Source organism: Sinocyclocheilus anshuiensis, unplaced genomic scaffold (assembly GCF_001515605.1).
Source record: "Sinocyclocheilus anshuiensis isolate Anshui unplaced genomic scaffold, SAMN03320099.WGS_v1.1 scaffold122, whole genome shotgun sequence".
Classification (NCBI taxonomy): domain Eukaryota; kingdom Metazoa; phylum Chordata; class Actinopteri; order Cypriniformes; family Cyprinidae; genus Sinocyclocheilus; species Sinocyclocheilus anshuiensis.
The window spans coordinates 1,948,477-1,954,511 of record NW_015544153.1 but is presented as its reverse complement, the minus strand read 5'-3'; the positions used below and the strand labels follow the sequence as shown (position 1 = coordinate 1,954,511).

At 38.8% G+C, this 6,035-nt stretch overlaps 1 pseudogene; it reads left to right on the top strand.

The window, feature by feature from the left end:
- Positions 1-303: 303 nt before the first annotated feature.
- LOC107695224 (uncharacterized) overlaps positions 304-6,035 on the top strand; it is a 13,329-nt pseudogene continuing 7,597 nt past the window's right edge.

Sequence of the window (6,035 nt, the reverse complement as noted above, 5' to 3'; positions counted from 1 at the left end):
CAGTCAGTGGGCAGAAAATGACACACTGTGGGAGAGGAGAGAGAGAGACCTGCAGGAGACACACAGAAGGAGAAAAACAAAATAAAAGTACAAGAGTGAGACAGAGAGAGAACAAGAAATTGTGGGGGAGATTCACTCTCTGTCATTCATTCACACTCTAGACTAGAGAATGGCTGCAGGGAGGAATGAAAGATTATGATTAATTTTTGTTATCCCTCTGATGGGTGAAAAAGGCTCATTTTACAACGCAAAGGAACTGATTCTAGCACCTTCCCTTTTCTCTTTCAGATCTTGTGGACAGTGTTTGAGAGAGTGTGTGCATATGTGTGTGCGTGTGTGAGGGCGAGCGTGAAAGTGTGTGTGTTAGCACTTCCACATGGCCTCCATGCAGGACGGGGTGAACTTCTCTGCTCATCCCTACGGCAAAGTACTGCTGCTGGGGGCCATCGCCGCTGCCTCAGCCTTCGTTGTCACCATCCTCATCGTCGTGCTATGTGTGGGCTGCCAGAGGTGAGTTGCACGCACAAACACATATGGTCATATATAAAATGCTCTGACTTCTTGCCCTCTTTGGTTGGTTGGAGTTTCTTTGGTTGTTTATTTGTTTAAATTCATATTCTGTACAGCTTGCTTGTTCAAACCCCAAACCTAAAGTGCTAACTCATCCTGCAGACATAATACCTCAAATCATGCAGCTCACTGATGAGAGGCTTACGATTTCTCCTGGTGTACATGTACATTCTTTGATGAATAGAAAGTTTAAATAACAGCATTCATTTGGAAAAATGAATGTAATTTCTCTAAAAAAATCTTACTAACCTCAAACTTTTAAACAGTAGTGTACATACACATACAGCACTCAAATTGAGGATAATACCCAGGGAAAAATATTAAATATATTTTAACAATATTTTAATCTTCATTCAATATGCAACGAACAGTCTCTTTTAGTAAGCATTCTCTCAGAACACTCTAGGAATTGCAAAACAATGTGCTAAAAAACACTCAAAACACCATAGCAAATGCACAGCAATGCCCTGGAAAAGTCCCATAACACTCTAGCATCATGGCGATGAGCTTTGCACAGGCAAGCACCACTCAGTTTTTCCACTAATAAAAATCAGCCTTGAACTTCTGTATACAATTGACAATATTTTATTTTCATTTCATGCTAGAACCTACGGAACCCCGCACATGATATGCAGGAAAAAAAGTAAATTGTGCGCACGATTTACTAATTCATTCCCTCATTTTAAGGAACGAAATAATAATTGGTTCCACTTCCTGTCCACATTCTCATAAACCGATGTAGATGCCTCTAACTTAAAATGATTCCATGCAGCACTGTAAGGCTTTCATTCCCATCTCAAAATAAAACCCAATTCAAGTGTCTCTGTCCATAACATAACAACATAACATAACATAACATATAACAGCAGCAACAGGTTTATCAGAATGCAGACAGGAAGTTATTTCGTGTGCACGATTTACTTAAAACGAGGGAACAAATTATGGTTACACTTTATTTCGATAGTCCACTTTAGACATTCTACTAACTATAAGTAACTTTGCAACTACATGTCAACTAACTCTCATTAGAGCATTTGTAGACTGTTAGGTTAGGGTTAGTAGAATAAGTTGCCGCACTTGCTAAGTTACTTATAGTCAGTAGAACATCTGTTGAGCAACCATCAAAATAAAGTGTTATGAGATATTAAACAGACAGTCTACTAATACTCTAAGTTGCAAAGTTACTTATAGGTAGTAGAATGCCTAAAGTGGACTATCAAAATAAAGTGTTACCCAAATGATTATATCGAGCACACGATTTAATTAAAAACAAGGGAACGAATTAGTAAATCGTGCACACAATATTAGTAAATTATAACACTGGTAGATGAATGAACAAAAATAACATCTAATGGCACAGAGATTTTGACCAGCATGTTCACACAGAGCTTGCATTCTCATACTTATAACAGTGCTTTGTACTGTAAATCTTCATATTGTCAACCACAGAAAATGCTCCTGTAATATGAAGCCACATATCCCACTGCTGCTGTGTGTGTGTTCCAGGATGAAAGCCAGAGATCACCTGTCACCCATCACTGTCAATAAGGCCTTTAATAGAGCTTATTCAAAAATGTCATTGAAGTTCACCCACACCTCTTTCATGCTCACTGTAATGGTGGGGACGTCATTTTGACATGGCAGTGATGTTTAAACAGGAAATGGCTGTTTTTTTTTCTTTTCCATCTCTGTCTCTCTTGTTCCACCGATGATAGCACAGAGCACACTGTGTGAATGCTAATGTCTCATTTTGTCAAAGCACATAATGCATCTGGTAGTGGGAGGACAAAGAAAAAGTATTAGAGGAATGAGAGATGGAGGAAAAGAAGAAAGAGAAAGACAAGAACAAGGGTTGAAGGAAATACAGATGAGAAAGACATTGCGGGGAGAAAGTAAATGAGAAAATGTTGGAGGTATTTTCAGTTTTCTATGAGATACTATTGATAAAGATCACCTCTTTAGGTCAAGCTTGCTGGAAAAATATTATTTATAGCTTGCAAATGAATACTGAACACTACAGTCAAAGGTAAACTTAAACTACTGGTATGTACATTTGAACATCAAAGTGTGGCTCTTAAAGTAATAAAAAATTAATAAAGTCGATACAGTTCACAAAACCAGTTGGAATGATTAGCTGACAAATCAGGCTGATCTAGTTCTCAGTATTCAGTGATTCTTTTGTAGACCACTGAAGGGAAGACTCCACATCATTTATCACATTAATTAGATCTGAAATATTCAGCATAGTATATTTACTAGTTGTACTTGTATACAACATATTTATTTCAAATGTTTTTGAGAAGGTTAGATGTTCTTGTGTTATATTATACTAATGTTTTTTATTCTGTTGTGTCTTAAAAAATAAATACCAGTGATTCATGGGAATCTCAGTAATAGCTTTAATACTTTACAAAATCTACTTTGTATCCATTTTGTTCTGCTGGTCGGCAGATTTCAGATACCTACACTGTTCCTGTAATCTTATCAAAGCAATGCAAGCAACCAGAAGGGAACGACTGACATGTTTTTTTCAAGAATAAACAGATGTCTGGTCAAATTTGGCTGAACATTCCGGACAATGGGTCTGGATCAGGGCCCTGTGTATGTGTGAGAGAGGAAAGTTTAGATTCTCAAGTCACTGACAGACATGACTGTGTACTTCTTGTCTTTTCATGAAGAAAATAATCCTCAGCATCCATTTAGCTATTTTAGTGATGTTTGGATTGTATTATGTTGATTGTTTGATTGATTTTCTTTGTGCATGAGTTTTGGCCTGAACACCATTGCACCGCAGTTACTCAGAGGCCTGTTAATCATTCAGTGAAAGCCTTCTGTTGTTTCAAATGCCAATCTGGGCTCATTTCGAGGATTGTGCATCTTGAAAGCACTTGCAGTTACTTTTGATCAAATGACTTCACTCAAAGTTTATAAAAAAACAACTGCCTTGAATCTTTCGAGTAGCCTAATTGACTTGAAATGTGCATTTTCTTTCTGCACAAGATAAACAGTTGGAGCTACTAAAGTAAATTGAATCAGGGGCTTAAATGAGTCAGCGCATTCAGTCTCCATAAATCAGTGGATAAACAGAGCATTTGAAGTTTGAACCTAACATTCAAAAATTTTGGATTTGTAACTGTGATTTACATCTTGCCGATTGTGTCTTGCAGGAAGGGAAAGACACACAATGGCCCTGGAGAGGAGAGGAAGCACAGGCTCATGGACATGGTGAGCATTTCTAAGTCTCTTTTCCTGCTGCCGCCCCACCCCCCCCAAATTATTCACTAATAATTGCACACAACTTGTATAGCCATTTCTCAAACATATCCTTATCCATTAATTTAGTTATTAATTGGTATATATAAATGATTTTAGCAAATGGCTGCAATATAACAAAGAGTGAAAAATTTAAGGGGGTCTGAATACTTTCCGTACCCACTGTATATAGCCTTTTTCTGTTCAGTTTGGGGTCAGTTAGTGTTTTTGAAAAAATGTCTCATGCTCAACCAGGCAGCTTGTTTTGATTTATTTAAATCCAAATTTTCAGCAGCCATTACTGTAGTCTTCAGTGTCACATGATCCTTCAAAAATCACTCTAACATGCTGATTTGGTGCTCAAGAAACATTTCTTATTATCACTGTTGAAAACAGTTGTGCCACGTAATATTTTTGTGATAGGATTTGAATTTTTTACAGGATTCTTTGAATAGAATAGGAAGTACAACATTTATTTTAAATAAAACTGTTCTGTAACATTATACATTTCTTTACTCTCACTTTAACATGTCCTTGCTGACTAAAAGTATTAATTTCTTTATAAAATAAAATCTTACTGAACCCAAACTTTTGTATTTATATAAGCAGAGAGAGATGGTAACCTAAAGTAATCTTCAGAGAGTAACATTATTGATAAATTAAGATTTCTGTATGAAAACATTCACACATAGGTTTTTATGCACAATTACGTGTGTACGCATTGCTAGTGAATGAAACCCATTCTTCTTTTCTTCTGTATTTTCTAAGGAACCCAGGTCTGGACTCAGTTCCATGTCAGTTCAAGCAGTTCATGGTTTTGTTTCAGGATTTAAATTCTTCCCTCACACTAGTTTTCAAGTAACAATTTGAAGGCTCCTCCTGAATTTAATTAATCTTCTTAATCGGCTCAGTGGAAATAGATCTGACCTAAACTTTGAATGGATCACTTAAGCTTTGAATCTAAAACAAAAGGATTTGGGCCATTTCACTATTTTAGCATCCCATGTTGTATGACACCCTTATTGTCACCCAGAACATTTCTCAACTGTTTTGCCCTGATTTTACCTTGGATATCAAGGAGTGATGGTGACCCAGCATAGTACACAATAATTATAAATAACACAACAGTAAGCAGTAATATTTTCAAACATGAATCTATTATTATTGTCATGTACTTGCTTTACCCAACAATATGCCCAACGTAGGCTGAATAGGAAAATGTACTTTTTTGTTGTTGTACAGGTTATACTGTTTTATTTTTATTTGAATACATTTTAAGCAGTATATCTGTACATCTGTTTTCAGAGTATACTGCGACAGTCCAAGCTGACCTCCATCAGTAAGTCAGACACCAAGCTTCATGAGATGAACAGACTCAACTGCAATGGCAAGAGTATGTACTGTACAATCACATCTCTTAAAGCTTGATAGTCTCTAGTTCTTCACACATAGTTCGGGGGGAAGGTCTGAGCATGGTACCAGCTATGTTCCAGGAGTTTCCATAGGGGCTATTAGTAGATGTAATTACTTTTACTCTATAGTGATTGGCATGTGTCTGCTGCCCTTTGCCTCTGCAGTTTCGAGCAAATCTTTTTATTGTGTCTTTGAAAAAACAATGGTTTTGCTTCTCAGATTTTAATCTCTTCAGTTAATATCATGCTGCTCTCTGTAGAATCTTCTAAGAAGAACCGTCCCGCCAGTATGGATCTGCTCCTACTTCCTAGCCGTCGCTCAAACTCCGACCTGCGTTCTCAGGGCCGCCAGCTGCCTCAGATCCCCTCTGGTGAGGACCGCTCTTCTCCCACCCGCGGTTCTGAGGATGCCCGCTACAGTGTCGGAGGTCGAGCCGGAGAGACGGACACACCCGCCCCACCAGCGGTCCCTGCTAATACCCCTGCTCCACCTGATCCTGACGGGGACTGCTTGGAAGGTGGGATTCTGGAGCCAGAGACCCTCCCCCAAGTAGTAAACACGCCCCCTCAACCGCAGGAAACAGTGGAGTACGCCTGCATCAGAAAGGTCCGGAGAGTGGACAAAGCAGCACAGAAGAGGGACAATGGGACGGAGACCGAGGAGGGGCTTGGACAACAACAACGACACAGCAGTGGGGACATTCGGCATGCTCCGCCCACTCACCCAGCCCCACCTCCAACGCACCCACACAGTCAGAAGATTCCTCGGAAAAACATGGAGGCCTTCAATCTTCCGTCTTT